The sequence below is a fragment of the Amblyomma maculatum genome, chromosome 3 (genome assembly GCF_055883805.1).
Source record: "Amblyomma maculatum isolate TAMU_Amacu chromosome 3, ASM5588380v1, whole genome shotgun sequence".
Taxonomy (NCBI): Eukaryota; Metazoa; Arthropoda; class Arachnida; order Ixodida; family Ixodidae; genus Amblyomma; species Amblyomma maculatum.
The window spans coordinates 76,479,503-76,499,251 of record NC_139346.1 but is presented as its reverse complement, the minus strand read 5'-3'; the positions used below and the strand labels follow the sequence as shown (position 1 = coordinate 76,499,251).

At 43.6% G+C, this 19,749-nt stretch overlaps 1 long non-coding RNA gene across 1 annotated transcript; it reads left to right on the top strand.

Annotated features, from left to right (window-relative positions):
• The first annotated feature begins 1,199 nt into the window (after positions 1-1,199).
• Positions 1,200-9,094, top strand: LOC146195017 (uncharacterized). Its single transcript, XR_014705937.1, has 3 exons — positions 1,200-1,278; positions 3,375-3,578; positions 8,602-9,094. It is a non-coding gene; the product is annotated as an uncharacterized LOC146195017 (long non-coding RNA).
• Positions 9,095-19,749: the final 10,655 nt, after the last annotated feature.

Below are 19,749 nucleotides of genomic sequence, written 5' to 3'. Positions count from 1 at the left end.
CGTGCGCGGGGAAGGTAGTTTTTTTTTTTTTTTTTTTTTACAAATATTGCGTATGGAGAGAAGATACCCACATGTAAACTGACTTGTTAGCATTTGAATGAAAAAAAAATGTGAAAGAAAAGACTGGAAACACAAATAAAATACGAAAAGGTACAATGGGTATATTAACAACTGGATTACAATGACACATCTTTGTTTCGCACACGCTCGTTCGCACAGTTTTCCAACGCCTGCTCTCCGTGCTGACGCACTGCTCAATCCCGTCCTCGAGGCTCGCGCACTTCGCACTCCTGTCGTTCCCCGATCGCTCTCTCTTCACCGCATGCGATGCGAGCAAGGTCCGAGGTTGCATGCGCGCGTCGAAATCCATGCAGGTGCGCCAAAGCGGTGGACGGGTCGACGCACCACTCAGGGTCCAAGGGGCGGACGGCCGCCGCCCAGGGGAAGGAATTGCACAGTAATAAAAAGACAAACGCTAACAGACTGGAGACTTCTTTCAAACATTTCCGAGCTCTCACAACAGGTTGCATAGAGAAATGTGCTTTTACCGCATTTTCTTGGCCAATAAAATATACGCAAGAAACTAAACTGAGAAAGAAACAAGCGCCTAATGAATCGGGCCAACAAACGACTAATCTAGCAGATAGAATGATGCTGACGGTGCGGATATATGAGAAAAAATGTAAGCATGGTATGCAACTACCTTATAAAGAGGTGGCAAGTCGTGGTACTGAGATGCTTAGCTCAATAATTTTCAACAAACTTGCTTCAAATCCTCATTTCAGGGTGATTGAAATATTCCACTCGATTGAGCACTATTGTATGAAAGCATTTTCGTTGGTATGCTAAAAGTGAGCAAACTATTCGTAGTAGAACACAGCATTCACAAAATACAACTTGAACAGGTTTGGGTGTTGTAAACAAAACAGCTAGGCGCCTCTCCAGGGCGACGACGCGCTTCGCTGCTGGCACAGAGCCCTACATAGATGAGCAGCAACAGCAGCGCATCGTTCAAGGCTGATTCAAGTCCTGTCATCTAGGAAACGCTTGCTAAACGGAGGGTACAAAACCGAGACCATCGATCTGCTGAAAAAGCGATTACTAAAAAGCTCGAAGGATGACGCGACCATCGCTTAGCCGGCATGACGGCGGCAGTTGTATTTTGTTTCAAAGAGGGCGCTCGGTTCTTTTGTCCCTCCAACGGCCGCTCGTTCGCTCGGCTCGACGTTCGGTGGCACCGCGCACGGAAAATGCTTCTTTCTTCAAGAAATATTCCATGTAAGTTCTCAAATTTTTTCATTCAGGTTTTATAAAGCGTTTGTGTATATTGGAGCAAAATATTAGCCTCTTAGATTGAGCATTTTTTAAATTACAAGCGTTGTCTTACATTTCATTTTTGCTGCAGGCTGCGTAAGCCATGTGCTAGGGAGATTTGTCTTCTTTTAGCATATTTCTTACGTTGTTAACTTTTCAAAAGTGGTTCTCAAGTATGCGCGACTCGATTCCGATCATTTTGCAGCTTATTTCAAGTTAAACCGTTGCTGTTTTGCAGAGTACTGATTTCCTAAAGTAAACACTGCGTAGCATCGTAGCCCTAAAAGCCAACTTCGGATATTCACGGCGTTACAGTGGCTGGAACGGCGTATAGCCGTCACTTGGCTCGGCCGCTCGGGTGACCTCGGGCGGAGTCGGTGGAGTCCGGGCAAAAGCATATATTTTCGTGTCTGGTGCGAGAAAACGCTAACCGCATGAGTCGCGCGGCAGCACTATGCGCAGTGAGCTGAGGACCGCTAAAGCATTGCCGCTCGGCGCTGTCGCCCAGGTTCTGGGTTTTTAGAAATCTCTCATGATGCTGGAACCAGCTCGCGAGGCAGCCAATCGCAAAAGGCTTTGGGGTACTCACCTTCGTTGTTGTTGTTTTTTTTTTTTTTTTTTTTTTTGCATGCAAAGTTTGTTTCCCTTGTCCGGTATGAGCGAAAATCCTGCAGACGCTCATTTCGTCTGATCCGTGCATATATGAGCGCATCGAGACGGTTTAGTAAAAGCTTGGTAGGGTAGTATTGCAAAACAAAAAAGGCTAGTGTGGCTAGATATTGCTAATTTTCGAAAGTTGCAGAAAAACGCCACTGCTTTCAATCATGTCTGCATTAGCACGCCGCTGCGCTGGGACCATTTTTTTTTTGGGGGGGGGGGGCGGGGGGGGAAGGAGTGGGGGGCTCGACGCTTTTCAAGAAATTTCATCAGTGTTGCTGTTTAGTGCAAGAAACTGGATATAGCGTAACTATACTCATTTACTAAACGAAGAGGCGGCGCTAACAAAGCAAGGCTGAAAACGCGTCTCTATCGCTGAGGTCCTTCGCTCTGTGCGATGTGCACTAGCGGCAGCGACAGGTGTTATCGTCGTCGTCGCGCGATGCATCGCCAGGGATTGTGGCCTATTTTTTTCTTTCTGTATCGTTGCTTCAGCTGCAATAGATCAGTTGCAAAAACTACACGTCAGCTTCCCGGTGCGGCAGACATTCCTGCACAATGGTGGCATAGACTTTGGGGTAATAGTTGGGTACAGTGCTAGCACATCGCCTGACGGGAAGGGTAATTCCCGCACCTCTTGCCCATTCGTCACAGTATCATTCGCGTGCCCATTGTCGCCCCGCTATTACCCTCTCCGGTTAGTGTCCCTTTTCTAAATTTTCTTTCTTCACCCCTAGTGTGACAGTGCTCCCCCCTTTATTCCAGTGTTAAGAATGCCTGAAAACCTTTCTCTGACAATGGCCTGTGCGTAACTGCATCCCAAGCAGCGTGGACTGTGGTAGATGCATGTTCTGCACCTAACTATTATCCCTGAATCAGGTTCTGTCGCCACTGTGCATCAATTCCTGCCTCATAGGGAAGCCGACTTGTAGGTTTTGCAACTGGTCTGTTATAGCATGTCCAGCAGGGCGGGAGCCTTCAGTGTGAGCGCTGGGTGGGCTCAGACAATTTCAGTTCCACGCCGGGTTCGGGTTTGTAGCATGAGGCCCGGCTCGGGCTCAAAATTTATGCCCGTGCACACCTCTAGTCGCGTCGGTTGTGTAGCACACGTTTGGCGCCCGTGCATGCTTTTAATTTTGTTCTCCGCACCATGACACTTTGCTCTAGCATCAAGACTGCATGAAACATCAGTATGCATTTTCCGGTCGTTATGCTAACTGATCGCCCCACCGCCCTGGCACAGCTATGCTATACCATGTGTAACATAGAGTTGCAATTAGTACTTTTTTTGAGACAGCTTTCAATTTAAATTATAGATTAACTAAACAGAGAAGAGCCGTGGTATGCTTTTATCATGATTTAGAGGCATCGATTTAATGGAGACTTTCTTTCCTTGCATTTAGGGCTCTTTGCTCTATAACGCCCGCAGTCCAGCTGCTCCACTTGTATCATCGCACTGCTTTTGCACAAGCAATCATCTGCCATCAAAGGAGTGCTGCGTGAATGTGAGGCAGACAACATTATCATCATTTTGGTGCTGCATAACCTGTCAACAACTGTGGGAGCCTTGCCATGAAACATGCTGTGTGTAAGGAAGCATTGCCTCGGTATGTATGACACGTTGCCTTTGTTTTGCTTTATATAAAGGCTTTAAAAAAGGCTCTGCTGGCTTTTCGCTATATGATTGCATGCTATATCACTTTTTCTAGCTTTTTAGCTCAAGACTTACATTTTCAGAAGTCTTGCCCACAGTATGCAGAAATCAATATCCTTCATGTCCCTGACAGTGCTTTAATAGCTGGTGCTATATTTCGTTGCTTTATTTCAACAGTATGTGGCTATTTCAAGTTGAGGCATGATTGAGTGAACCTGTGGTGTAATAGCACAATAACAGACATAGCTTGTTGAACTGATGAAGTAGTTGTCATTTGCGTAACACGGGAGAGCAGGTGCTTTAAGTGATGGAATATTTAGCATACTTGATTATGCTTGCATTACAAGAATTCGCAGGAAGCCTGTATTGAGGTTTCAGAGAAGAAAGCCATTAAGTATTGCTCAGGTTATTTGCCTTCCACTCTCCCTTCATTACTGCTGCCTGCACTGTATGTATTTGTTCATACAGACATGCAGTTACTGACTGCTTGTACATTTCTGGTTGCCTACACTGGCTTCAGTCATGTAGATGTAATATTACTTTGATCTAAACCAGGCTATTTGCTCAAAGTGACAATTATAATCAATTCTCTCCCCAAGCCATTGAGATTTGCCATTAGCTCCCAACTCGCTTTATTCGCAGCTGCAATGAATTTATTCTGTAACCCTAGAGCAAGACATTTGCAGAAAGGAGATCATCATGCAATACTCGTGCAAATTTTGTAAATTTTAGAGGACATTCTGTTTGTTTTTGCATATGCTTCTGTGTTCGGAAAACAGAGCAGACTTGCTTACAGTGCAGGAGGGGTGGGCTGCAAGACAAAAGGAAATTATTAGTGCAGCTGCTCATTCAGGCGTGCATTCCTTGTGCATTTATTGCTCTTATATATGTGCACGCCTGCATGCTTGCCAGGGCTTTCCCCATAATGGGTGGCAGTGATCTTGCCGCCTACCTCTCAGGGGGACTGCCCTTTACCAACTACTTGCCCACAACCAACTCACCTCCTGGGCTTCAAATTTGTCATACTCAAGGACGATTTTCTGTGTTTGATGTTACCAGTGACGTCACTTAAGATACGCAGTGTACATCATTGGTCCATTAGTTTCATTTCGGGATGTTGTCACCCCTTATATTCCCTACTCATATTTCTTCTTCTACATGCCCTTGCAACTGCCAAACGAAATAAGACGTATAAAACTGCCAAACTCCCGCAATCTCTGAATGCTATGTCAACAACCAAAAAGCTTTTGCATGTCTTAATAAGAGCAGAAATGATCCGCCGATTATTTTTTTGATTGTCATGTCTAGTCAGACGGTTTAGTGAACTGCCACATGACCAAGCAAATTGCAACTGTAAGTGCACTGAGGAGTCATGCGTTAGAGCAAGCATATGGATCTTGTGTTGCTTAGCTGCTTAACTCCAAATATCCTCCTTTGTCAGACAAGATATTTTTTTAGAAAACTGGATGGGGAGCCAGAAGAAAGCAGATTGGATTCTTAGCAGCATTGCTACTTGTTACACGTGCGTTCCACCCCTGTATACATGAACTCGGCAGTATTGGGTCGAGTACATCTGTCGAGTGAAAAATCAGTTGTGGGGTTCATGTATACACAGTCGGGTCGAGTAAAATAGGCGGCGGAGCGGGTTGCGTTAACTCGCTTGCAGGGGGTAGGTTAATTCGCTTGACCCGCTTATCTAAAGGCATGTAGACGCTGTCCAGTCAGGGAGTCTAGTTATGTGGAACTCTGGGCTATGAAAAAGCCTCTGGAGCGGCGACGAGCGTCACTCGAAATGAATGCTTTTTAGCGCTCATTAACGATAAAAAATAATCGAAGCTCTCGATAGTAAAAGGCAATGGGATCAAATACGAGTAAGAACTTGCGCAATAACTTCGAATCTCGATGCAACGCTCTGCTACGATACTTACTCACTAGAAAGCGAGTTCATGTAGACATCAGCCGGGTCGAGAATGATGACCTTGCTTACTCAACGATGATTCAACCCGGTGCTGTCGAGTCCATGTAAACAGGGCTATTGTACTTGTAATTTTAGGTGAACTCTCATTTCGTCTATTGCACATTAAATTTGAGTGATATTGGTGCTTTCTTGCGTATGTGCTGTTTTGTTCTGCAAACAGTACTATTTCTCCAGACATAATCTTATTTTTAATTTGAGTACAAAATATTGTCCATTTTTGAAAAAAAAAATTTGTGAGTCTGTTAAGAAATTTTGATTTTGAAATATATTCACAAAATAGCAACGTTTTATAGATACTGAAATGTAAAATGTGTGCGAAACAACTTTTCAGCTCAGGATTAAACTGGTTTTTCAAGGAACTTATTGTGATAGGGTGAAAGTGAAAAATCACTGTTATGCTAGATGTATCGTTTTTTTATGATCCCATAGTCACATCAAGCATTGTATTTTATGGTGTGCTTAAGCAATGAAAATAATATTTGGCCTCAGATATTCAGGCAGATTACTATTCTCTATACCAACAACTACTATGAATTGGTTTTAAGAAATCAGATGCCCGAGCACCACACCTGTTACCTGGACATAAAATCACCCATGTATGCCTAACTGAATATAATCTTGCACGTGGAAGGTTGCCGATGGTATGGCCATATGATTAGCTGTGATGAGGGAAAATGCATACCTGGATGGCTGCTAGCTGATAGGGAAGTACAATATCATTGTACTCAGATCTAGCATAACATTTTCCTGCCTATGCAAAGTAAATTTCTAGTACGTGCTCAATTGCTCATTGCAGGCTGACTGTAATAATTTTAGCTGAACAAGCATGCACTGTATGATGACTAGAACTTCTTGTTGGGCTTGTTCGTGTTTATTTATTATAAACTGAAGGCGCCAAAACAATGCACGCACACAAGAAAAAAACGGGACAGAGTTCCACTCACAACTGATTTATTGTGCAGAACAGAGTACATATATATCTCACTGCAGGCACATGCCCAAGGAACACATTCAGCTACATCACATTCAGCATCATGTAGTTTAACATAAGCTATGTTCAAGAAATGATTTCTCAGAGAAAGAGGCTATGGTATGAGGCATGGGCTTCTTGAACATATCTTATCTTAAACTACATGATGCTGAATGGGTTCTTTGCGCATATGCCGGCAATGAGATATATATGTACTTTATTCTGCACAATAAATCAGTTGTGAATGGCGCTCTGTCCCGTTCTTTTTTTCTTGTTTGTGTGCATGCTGTTCTGGTATCTTTAATTTATAATGAGCACTGTATGATAACTATTCCTTGGTACATTACAATTAAGGCAATTGTTTATACTTTTTTTCTTGTTTGTGTGCATGTTGTTCTGGTATCTTTAATTTATAATGAGCACTGTATGAAAACTATTCCTTGGTACATTACAATTAAGGCAATTGTTTATAGTAGAATGCAGCAAGCAATAAAGCTGTGAAAACTAAAAAGCTGGAACTTGAAATGGTACGGTTATCTTGAGAATATTATATGCGTACACAGCCTTGTGCATATCTGCGATCTACACATCTCCCTCAGTTAGCTGATTGAAGATAGCTTGATTGACTCTGTCAGGGCAATTATTTCTTTATTCTGGCCGCAGTAATGTATGCGTGCCTGTAACTGGTGTACTGCAGAAAAATATTCTTTAATGTGTTCTTTAATATCATCCAGTCTTGCATGCTTAGTAATCCATATTGTCTATTGCAGGAATGTTTAAGAATTTTTTAAAAATTAAAAGTTCTGGAGCCTGAACCGTCAGATTTTCAGGAACTGTAATTCTATATGAACACTAAGCATCTACCTGAAGTTATCGGTTTGCCGGAAGCAGGTTTTTACTTCCAAATATCTTTCTTTTGTATCTGGAATGGATATTATTTTGCATATAGGTTTATCATTCCTACGTCATAAGATGCTGCATGCCTTTGCAGGCCCAGAAACCTGTCGCAAAGTGCTCTAAAAGAAGAATGTGTGGCAATAGGCCTTCAATATATACAGTAGAACCCCTTTATAGTAAAGCCACTGAGGCCAGCAAAAATATTTACTATATCATGGTATTTACTGTATCAGTGGTCTGTGATGACATGGTCCTGAAAGTGCTGTCTAGTAGTTAAATAGGCACTTACTGAACACGTCTTGTTGCTTAATGAAAAAAAAAAACCCAAATACCTTCCATCTCGCTTTTATCATCTCTTAGTGTAATTTTTTCATTATAAAATTTCTCTACATCTTGTGGAAGTACCTTTGAAGCATGAAGACGTGATTACGAATGCAACCAAGTTCGATTTCACGTAAAAACAAAAGCCTTGCATGAACATGGTGTCCCTTTTTGCTCTTTCTGTCTTTTAAAAGGCAATAAGTGATAAATTCGCATGACACTCAAGTGCTGTAAGACCTTACTCGCTGCACCTCCACTTTCTGCCACCACTGCCTCATGATTTGTACTGCACATTGCAGTGAATGTTGACCCATTTCTTTCCCTTCCCTATTTCTTGCTGCACGTTTACTCCTTTACTTTCTGAATGGAACACGCTGCCTCCTTGCTATGTTTGTAGACAGCTTTACTTTCTTCTTCTTCGCGCTGCGCGCTTTCCCTCATCTGACTGCTGCTATGGCTAGTAGTAAAGCCACCTAAACGAACACTCGGGGTTATTGTTCTGTTTTCAAATACAAAAAGTCTTGGCTTCGCGACTCTAGGTAGTGCGCGGGAGTCGTCGCCATGGCCAGAAGCACTTTAACCGATTTTTACCAAAAACATCTTTACTATAAAGGGGGAAAATGTACAGTTGCCTATGGAAGATGAACTGGGACTTCATTTTCACTTTACTATATCAGAGGTTTTACTATAGCGGGGTACTGTATTTTGTACTCAATCGTATAGAGCACCCAGACTTCAAACATGTGTTTGGATAAGTGTTGAGAAGGTGAGTTTAGATCTTATTGTGATATATGCTTGTCTTCTGTGCAGATGTCATTTGTAAGACCCACGGACCAATCTCCTCAACAAACTGTTCCTGAATGGTTGTTTCCTGCGGGGTGCCCAGCTTACTACCTGGGCCATGTGCTTCCCCCGCCCCCTCAACCTCATCACTTGATCCATTGACCCTTAACTGCCAACTATAATGCTCAACACAGTCCACTGCCATTTTCCATCCATGGTGGACACTGCCCTGAAATGCAACCATGCTCAGCCTCCTATTCCTGCAACACCTCTCGCACTACAAGGCTATGGTGCATCAACCCTGCTCAACATGTCCAGCCCCTTCCATCATGACCAATGCACACTGCACCCAATCACCTCTACCTGCACTACCTGGTCATGTGCTGCTTAGTGCCCTGTTTCCAATTACACCTACTAGCCTCTCCCATATTAACCCTGTATCCAATGCCTCCTGCACTGCATTTTGGCCCTCTGATGTCCTTGTGGCATTTACATGTATATGAGCTCTCAATAAAATGTTTTCGGGAAATATTTTGCTTGCCTCATTTAATTGCATGGTTTTTATAGCTCCTTAGGGAGATGACATGCAAGGTGGTATTGGGAAATGACTGCATAAGAAAACCACAATTGTCAGAGTGACAGTTAAGCAAATGGCAGCAGTAAGGGCAAGGGTGAAATAACTGCATGGCTAAAGGTGGCTTAACAGTGGCAGGCCACGTGTGCCGATGAATACTTGTTGCATGCCAATAAATACCAATATATGATGCTAGCGGCACCGCCGGTATGTTGCCAATGTCAGATGTGCCAGTGAATACTAGTGGCATGCCAATACGTGACACTAGGGGCACGGCCAGCTGATAGCCTATGTTGGCAGTGCCAAGGCAGGTGCAATGTTGGCATATAAGTCGGACCAATATATAAAAATGTAGTAATTTCTCAAAAAGCCAGTGTTACGCCAATGTTGGTACCAATTTTTGTCGACGTTGGGCCGGGATTGGTGCGATGTTGGTGTGCTGCCTGGGCAGGCTATTATGCTATATTCCAGTATAGGACGAATTAGTGTGGTGTAAGCCAGACTTTTCGTATCTGGTGCTGCACAGCTGATTGCACGCTTTAACGAATGGAGAGCAGAAAGAGCCTTGCCTGTTATAAATGTAACATGCATATGATCAATGCATGAACGCACTAGTTTAGCTCCCAGAAATTTTTCCTTGAATAAAACCTGAAATAGTAATTTCAAAACCGTAGCCTGTGAGAGCTGTTAAGTAGTCAAATACAGCGTATTTGCCTGTTGAAGGGGTATCAGTGTTAAAGCTACCAATTAATGTGACATTATTATGTTTGTCTAAGCTCGCCGATTGCATCTCGAGTTCAATAATAAAGGTAGTCTGTATACAGGACATACCAAGAACGACAAATTATGCCTTTCAAGTATGAGGGTGATTACTTCGGCCTCACTAAAAAACATTGAAATTTTTCCGTGAAGCCAAGAATTCTTAACATAGATCACCACCCCTCCTCCCTTTCTGTCATCCCTACAGTTCGAAAATTGTTTCAGTCCTTCGATTTGACATAACTGCACCGTGTCACTGTTAACGTTCACGTCGGATAAAGCAACAACAACTAAAAAAGATATGTATTTATGCATATGTTCCATTAAAAGGTCCCGGTATTTTTGAAGGCTTCTGATGTTCACAAGTATCTAGTCAGGTGATATTCGAGCCTTAATATTCTCAAGCCTGCATGTTGTCCATTCATCTAGTGTGTCGAGTTCATGGTTCGTGTTATAAGTGATAAGGTCTCCTCTGATTCAACTCTGATTGCACTGGCTCCTTCATGCTTCCTCATAAATATTTTCTCATTTTTCCCCCCACACATATTTTTACGACGTTTCGTTCGCTTGCTTCTTTGCTAGCCACAGCAGGTTCTTTGAGTAGGCTGTCATGTTCTCATTGATGAAAATATTGTCATCTCTCAGGAATGTTTTCTTGCTAACCCATTCATCTCTTGCCTGTATGCTCAAAAATCTAACCAGTATAGGAAGTGTGTTGCACGCTTTAGCTTTTATTCTGTGTATGCTTTCCAGGTGTTCAGTCGTCGGATCCGCCAGTCCGAGCCTTCCCGCTAGCAACCGCAACTCTTTCAGGTTTTCATTACTGTTTTTTTGGAATGCCGTGGATCTCAAGGTTTCTCCTACGGGAATATTCTGCTAGGATCAGAACTAACGACCTCAGGTGAGCTACCTCAGACTTTTCAACCAGAATGGCTGTTTCTAGCGTCACAAACTTTTGCTTAATATCGTCTATTTATTGTTTGTTGTTTTGAAGCATTTGCATTACGTTGTCATACTGCTGTAATATATGCTCCGAGGCAGTTTCCATTGCCTCCATTTTCCTTCCCTGTTCCTCTAGTTTTAACAGCACATCATCGTATTTCACCGCTTGAGCTTCAGTAGTCTTTTCTAAATTTTCTAGACGGTTCAGTACATCCGTAACCTCCTCTGTCAGTGTCGTTATGCAAGCCATGACGTCTCTGATTGATGGCTCCCGCTCTTCATTCACCTCCCCAGTATCAGAGCGACTGCCTCGTTTTTGTCTTGTTGCCCTAGTAGTACCCGATGTGCAAAATGGAACACCTTCCACTACTCATTCACGTCAGCCTCCGTATTCAGCTCTCTCCGTCATTGAGTGTAACGACCACGTTGACTACGCTGTTAAAACGCCACATGACGATATACCAGTGTGGATTCTCATTTCATTTCCACGTAGAGATGAGCCTGACTTGTGGATGCTGAATCCTCGTGGTTGCAGCGCTCTTAATGGAGCTCAATACCGTACCTGTCTGGGCGTGCCATGTGTCTTCATTTTGTCCTTGTCTTTGCGCTCTACATTTCTTTTTTTGTGGTGCGATCAGGAAGGACAATATAGACCTTTGCCTTGAATGTTAACCATCTTTTACTTTTGGATGCCAAGCAATTTGAATACGTGTCATCATAATTGCTTGGGCCCAATTCGCTTGGACGTTTAATACACAAAATACCTTCTCCATATAACTGGTAAATTCAGCAGCCCTCTGCGGTCGACATGTGATGTGCACGAAGGCCTTGATCACTGATATGCTCTTGTCAAATGTTTAATGCACACCACAGGACATTAGGAACAAATTTAGGATAACTTCGAGACGGAGCTCTTTCTGTTGGCACGTTCTTGGTAATTGTAATTGGTACGCTGGGGTTTTGGCCTCGTGAAGTACAGAAGTCTTTAGCTTTCGTTAAGAAAACGAGGTTAACCGTGCATTTTGCAAATTCCTGGTGTGTTTGGGTGTGTAGTGTAGCCGCGTGCTTGCGAGTATGATGTACGATTAATTTCTCTTTCTTTGCCTTTATTTGTTTCACCCTCATACGGACTAGCACGTCAGGTTCCCTTAAGATAAACAACTACTGAATTAATTAACATGCCCTTCTCTCTCTGTCTCTCTGCCGGGGTGGTGCAGGGGTAAAAAGCCTGACTACTCTGCCGGAGTACCCGGGTTCGAACCCGACATCGGCAGTTGCGTTTCTATGAAAGCGAAGCGGAGTGGCGTTCGTGTGCTGTGCGATGTCAGTGCACGGTAAAGAACCCCAGGTGGTCGAAATTTTCGGAGTCCTCCACTGCGGCGTCTCTCATAGCCTGAGTCGCTTTGGGACGTTAAACCCCACAAAACCAAAACCAAGCCAAAGCCACCACCTTTCTGCCCTGATAGGAGTTGAATAAAGTGAGAGCGAAGTATAATTAAGGGCAGCAGCGGGGAGACGACGAAAGCGAATGTCAGACTATAAGGTGACGACACCAGGTAGTGTGTAACATCAGAGTGTCTCGGTCGCTTCTAGTTATTACTTTTTCTAAACTTCGTCATATCACACGTGTGTGTCAGTTGCGAATACGCACAAATATCCTTCTTATGCACTGTGATCTCACCTGCTGGTGTCCGTGCCAGTGGGAGACGTTTTCTAGATAGATAACGTTCTGCACACCAAACTTTTGATCAAAATAGACTGGACAGCTGCCACGCAGTGCCCACATAATTGCGTAATGTTTAATTGCTGCTACAAGCGAGGCGCAAGCAGCGAGACTATCATATTTTGTGCAGGGAAGTCTTACCGACCGACTAACGCGATAAAGAAGCGCCACGAGAAGGGAAAACATGACCTCCCGGCTACTTTTAAAGAACGGCATGCTCGCGTACTATGATTAAAAGACAGCTATTGGTGCTAATAAAATACATCTGATTATTTTACTTGCTTCTCACTTAGTGATTTTTAAGCGACTGCTTATACAGCTCTTTCCGTCGAAACGCCATCGGCGACGTTGTAGTAGTCGACACCACGTATCTTACAAAATGGGAGGCTGCGCATAATGAATCGTATCATGGCAAATAGTGGTTCTAGGGATTGACTAGTGTGAGATAGATGATGATGAGTAAAGGAAAATATTGCAGTTATTCGAATATTTAATGATATAGAGAAGTGACAAAAAATGAAAAGGTGGTTAAAAGGTGTCAGAATGCTCACAATGAAAACAATGATAGTCGATGCTGATTAGCAAATTTTATAGTGTGCAAGTGATCAATTAAGTAATTGAAATATTTGGAGAAGAAAAATACGTTCACAGGTGCCAAAGCTGCTCAAAATGAAAGGCAACTGATTTCTCATGCTGCGTAACTGCATAAAAATAAAAATTTCGAATGAAATGTGACAAACATCGTTCTTGCGCGGGTAGGAGCGCTCGCGCTAGGCCCAGCGCAATTCATTAAACATCTCACAATAATCGGTTATCTTCCCTCTGCTTCCTGTGTTTATTGGCTTGTGATACCGTAACGATATATTTCATTTGACCTGTCCATGAAACGCTAACGCGTGAAACCTTTAGGCGGAGCGTAAGGGAACCCTTATTTTTGTACTTAATATTCTCCTTTAATTTCTTTTTCCTTTTGGCAGGCTATCCGCCTCAGACTTCTATTCATAGCAATATGAAATGAGGCTTGAGCAGAGCGGAGGTGCGCAATGAGTAGTGCATGCTTATTATCAACGCAAAAATAAAAGAGCAAGCAGGACATTTGTTCCTACAGTCATACGCTACTTTGTCCCTTTATTTTAAGAGCGACAGCCCTTACAATTTCCATGTCGAACAACATTACGCTTTTAGAAAATTAGAACGCAGAACAGAAAATGAAAAGAAACACAGGTGCGTAAGTTATCACGCGCAAGCTATCGTGTCGTTTTCTGCTCAGTGTCCAAGTTTTTCTAAAACGCAACAATATTCGACCATGTGAATCACCAAGAAGTCATATTTGAAGCCCGTTTTATGTTCTTACTAGCTACACTTGCAAATTTCATCTCCGTCCTAGATTCGAAATGGCAGAGTAGGCGATCAGTTGCTGTTGCATTGCAGTCTAGGGTTACGTCAGAGCAACCACGTGCAACCCCCATGTAATCTAAAGTGGTGACCAAGGTGTGTCCATAATAGTGGTCAAGGTGGCATGCCAGTATAGGGATGACGTTGTTCACTAGTGACCACCAGGTCATCTGGACGCAGTGACATTCTCTCCTACGTAAGCCTCTGGCTGCTTACCACGTCTATGGCATCATCAAACTTAGGTCACCATAGTGGCACACCACCATAGCCACGACGTCATGACACCATGTGACCACAAAGTATAAACCTGCATGTGGCGCGCCACAATATTGATTGACGAGTGACGTCATCATAGGTTTCACGCCTCGCGCAAGTTGTAAATCCGCTATATATATACCGCCAGACGGGCGCCAAGATTGCGTACTTGGAGCCGCCAATGTCGAAATTGTGGTCAACCAGTTTGGCGCATAGTTAGGATCGGCAGCAAACGGTTCGTATGACCTGGAGCAAAATTACTAGTTGAGGTGAGACCAAAGTGAGTGAGGGTTTCCAGCCGACGACCTTCGGACGACAAAACTGTAATGGAGTCGACCTTCGGAGTGCTGTGGCGGAAGATCTACTGGTCGCAGTGAGACACCACTTTGTTGCTTCCTGCTGAACATGTTGGTACCCACATCTGGGACCTAGAACTGAAATAGGACACACAACTTAAGCCCACCGAACATATCGAAGGAGCTTGCCGAAATCAGTTTGTAATCTGTATGAACGATGGCGTTGGAGGGGTAACCGCAGTAAATAGGGTTTAGAAGAAGCTTTAAGATGGGCTGCGGTCCGAGCGGTAGGTACCATTGCCCTTAGAAAAAATCCATATCTGCTCCTGATATGGAACATATGCTGCTAGATACAAATATATAAGGCAGCAAATAAGACCTTATCCTGGCAAATCAAATCGAAAGTTAGGCCAGATAAGGTCATATATGTGCAAACTGTTGCCCTTATATGGCTCAGAATTGGCCATATCATCATCACCATCATCAGCCTGACTCTACCCACTGCAGAGCGAAGGCCTCTCCCATATTTCTCCACTTAACCCGGTTCTGTGCTAGCTGCATCCAATTGACCCCTGCGAACTTCTTAACCTCATCTGCCCACCTAACTTTCTGCCGCCCCCTGCTACGCTGTCCTTCCCTTGGAATCCAGTTTGTTACCCTAAGCGACCATCGATTATCCTCTCTTCGCACTACATGTCCTGCCCATGCCCATTTCTTCTTAATTGCCATTAGAATGTCGGTAACTTGAGTTATTTCTCTGACCCACTCTGCACGCTTCCTATCTCCTAATGTTACCCCTACCATTTTTCGTTCCATAGCCCTCTGGGTTGTCCTCAACTTAAGTAGAACTCTCTTACTTAGCCCCCACATTTCAGCCCCTTAGGTGAGTTCAGGTAAGATGCAACTGTTGTATACTTTCCTCTTGAGCGGTACCGGTAAGCTACTAGTCATAATCTGCGAGTGCTTGCCAAATGCGCCCCATCCCAATCTTATTCTTCTTATTATTTCCTTTTCATGGTCCGGATCTGCTATTACTATCTGTCCTAAGTAGACATATTCGCCTACTACTTCCAGTACTTCGTTACCTAATGTAAACTGCTGCTCCTTGCCGAGGCTGTTGAACATTACCTTAGTCTTCTGCATATTGCTTTTCAAGCCTACCTTTCTACTTTTCTTGTCTAGGTCATCATATCATGCATGATGTCTTCATGGTGATGTCTAGCCTTGTCTAGGCCATATCATGCAACATATAATCCATGTCTGAATAAGTAACAGGACCTTATATGGCTTGATCAGGGGCATATATGGTATCCCCTCGCGACCTTATGTGGCCTGATAAAGGGCATATATGGCGTGGTCATGACCTTATATAGACAGACCAGGGCCACATATGCCTGGCGTCAACAGGACTTTATACAGCCTCATCGGGGCCTTAATTATGTAGGCGCCATAGTGACTGCATATATTAGCAATATATGACCTCCGTCCACCTTTTGCGAATATCCAATATTGGCAGCATATGGCCGAGCTTCAATTTTTCTACACTCAGCATGGCCAGCATGCTTAGTTTTGACATAATTGTATCCAATTTAGAAAATAGCTAAGACTCTTAATATTTCTATTATTCTGATTTCGCTGCACTATAATTATTATAACATGTTTTCCTTAATGCAGGGGTGCGCTGGGGTATGGCTACATGCTCTTCTTTCTGCCTACAAACTGGCATTTTAATTTAAAATGCGGCGGCAGTCCGGTGCACAAAGCATGGTCCGTTAAGTTGAGCGATCAAAATATCAAGATAATGATGGCAGTTCAGTATACGGCCCCCTCCGCCTGTCTAGGCGATGACATCCTCAGAGACAGCTGGCGGTCGCTGCGTGGCGGGCCGCGGTGGCTAGACAGTCTCTCATCCTCTCGAGCGTTCCCCTCTTCCCTCTCAGACAGAGGCAGTCGCTGCATCACGGACTCGCATTTCATATCGCCTCGCAGCCAGCACCAACGAGCTCTCCGTTTTGTGTATGTTTGCTTCTTTCCCCTCCCGCTTTCAGCTCCGTGCTCGGCAGCACTTCTTGGTGTCCCGTTCCTTTTCGGTGGCAGACATCGGAGTTCGGTACGGCTGGTGGGCGTGCTGCATATTGTGCATGCTGGTGTGTGTGTATGTGCCAGCGCCTGTTCGCTATTAGCTGTGTGCATGTTACAAAAATGCGACAGCGAACCTACAAGAGCTTCAGTCTGACCGCCGGCACAGAGGAAATTACTTTGTCCTACTGCCGGTGGAAGCTGCCACCCCAGCCTTGGCAGCGAACCTGATGGTCGCTTGAGCTTTTCGGGGCTTCTGCCCTGCGCGGCGGCGACCAAATCTTCACCATTGTATAGAAACTGCCAGCGAATCGTACCCTAATCGTCTCGCCTCATCTTCACGCCAGATCACCAAAATCGTGAGCATGAGACTTCCTGTCGGGAACTAGCACTTTCAAGCCTCAGGATATTGTTCACTCTATTAGTCTGATAGAAAATAATTTTCTAATCAGTAAATTGGATGGTAATTGCCAGTATGTGATATTTTTCCGTACATTTCGTTGCTAATTTAACTTTCGCTCCAGCAATTTTGACAAATTTCAGTGTGCTGGAAGATAAAACATTATCTGGCACGTCGTTCAACACATCAGGTACGTAGAAGGCACGGACACGTTTGCCGTATCTTGTCCGTACTCTTGGTAAGGTAAAGCGGTCGCGTGGACGTAATGTTCTGGCGGGGACATACGGGAGGCAGAACTCATTGTTCCATATATACGAAAGGATTACTGTTTCTTTGAATAACAACCTGAACGAGGGCATGTGCGAGCATGAAAAAAGACCGGGATCGTTAGTAATGTGCACACCATACATCACCGCCCGAATGATGGATTTTAGTAAAGAAGCAACTTTATTGCGCCAAAACACTGAACAGAAATAAAAAGAACAAATTCCATATCTCAACACACTGTACGCCAGTGCATGTGCTATTGTTTTCCTTACGTAAATTGGGCATAGTGCTTTAATAGAATACAGCAGGCAGGCTATTTTACGCAGCCTTTCACAAACGTTAGCCAAGTGAGTGTTCCAGGACATGTTAGAATCGAAATGAACACCGAGATAATTGACACTTGAGAGGTATGGAATAGGAGAGCAAGAACAATTGTTACAGATAGGAGAATGAAGAAACACTGGAGTGATGACAGGAATAGATTTCAGCGGATCGTGAAAACATACTAATTTAGTTTTATTTTGGTTAATAGAAATTAAGTTATTACGGTACCAACTGATAACATTTGTAGTGTCAGTTTGTAACTCAGCCACGGCTTGATGGTAATTAGTATGAGGAGATGCTAAAAGCATGTCATCTGCGTACTGAAACATCCGACAGTGAAACATTGCTTGACTGAGATCATTAACGTACAGTTGAATAAAAGGGGGGCTAAAATCGACCCCCGGGGTACTTCAGCGCTAAACTGTCTAGGTTTGCTTTTAATATTTCCGAGAACTACTACTTGGATTCGACCGTGCAAATAATTCTCAAGGAAAGTTAGGAAAGGCCCTCGGAAGCCATAGCTATGAAGTTTACGAAGTAAAATTTTAAGGTTTACGGAGTCAAAAGCTTTTGATACATCTAGAAATAATGCCAAGCGAATGCACTAATTTCAAGAGTACTATTAAAGTAATCGGTTAATTCATCTAATGCTAATCTAGTGCCACGCCCGCAAGTAAATACGTACTGATTAGGCGACAGTATGTTGTGCGCATCGATGAATCTCTGCATTACGTGAAAAATATGCTTTTCAAGTATAACAGCAATGCACGAAAGTATCGAAATTGGCCTTAAGTTTGTGACAGCATTGACCTGTCCGCTTTTGAAGAGAGGAACTACAAGCGCTTCCTTGAGGCCAGGTGGAATTTCTTGCGTGGTTATAATGTTATTTATAATTGCTAAAAGAACATTCTTCAGGGCCTCGAAATTTCTGCGAAGGACGTCCACAGACACACCATCTAATCCAACCGAATTGTGCTGTTTTAAGTTAAATAAAATATAGCGAATATCATCCTCGTTACACTAAGGCAGGAAGGCACACTCAACTATCGATTGTGGCATACAATAACTAGCCGTATTAGCGGACAAACTTTCTGCAGTAGACGAGAAAAAGGAATTAAATTGGTCTGCTAACGTTATAGATGGTGGACCGAAATTCTTGGCAATAGTTTGGTATGCGCCTTTCCGGGGACGACCCCTTAATTCGTTAACCACGGACCAAGCCTTGGATGGCTTATTTCTAAATTCAGAAAATTTACCTTGGAAGTGCTGTCGCTTGGCACCCCTAAGCACAGCAGTGACTTTATTGCGAGCCATCTTATAAGCTTCACAAAGATACTGATTATTAGGCGAGCGACGACAACGCTCCCAGGCTAGTTCTTTTTCAGCTATCGCGGTTAGAGCATTTCCATTTATCCACGGGCATCCCGGCTTTCGTTGCTTTAAGACGACTACGTTTTTGCAAGAGTGAACTGTCTGCGTATAAACGGCAATAAAAGATTTATAGAGCTGACTGGCAGGAACTTCTGCTAGGAAAGGTTTCCAGTCGTAGCGTTGCAACAACGAGTCCAGCTTTCTTTTATCAACAACATCTATCTGTGATACTGGGTTGTTAGCCGCAGCATGCTGAGACGATAGAAAGCTACACCCAACATAGAAGTGATCGGATAGCTTTCGCTCAATAATAAGCAGAAATGCCTGGTCGTTCTCAGTGCGAACGTTGACGTGATCTATGCATGAAGACACAAGTGATGTACCCAAAATTTCGACACGTGTGGGAAGGTTGATAATAGATTCTATCCCAACGTCAGCAAGCGTGTTCAAGTAATCAGCTACAATGTGTCGTTTTTTCTTCAGCACGTCAATGTTAACATCACCTATCATCCACACATGACCAGATGGAAAAGCAAGTAGGTGCAATTCGTCCACAAACTTCCTGACACTTTGATTTGGCGGCCTATAAATAGCGAGAAATGTGATGGCAAAAGATTGTGTGTGAATACGAATGGCTAGCGATTCTGCACTTGTGAAAATTATGTTCAGAGGACTTGAAATCCAACAGTTTTTAATGAAAATGGCAATTCCACCGCCACGGCCGTCCTTGCGCGTCAAAAAATGATTGTGATAACCTTGGAGTTGAAAGAGACCAGTATGTTCCTGCCCA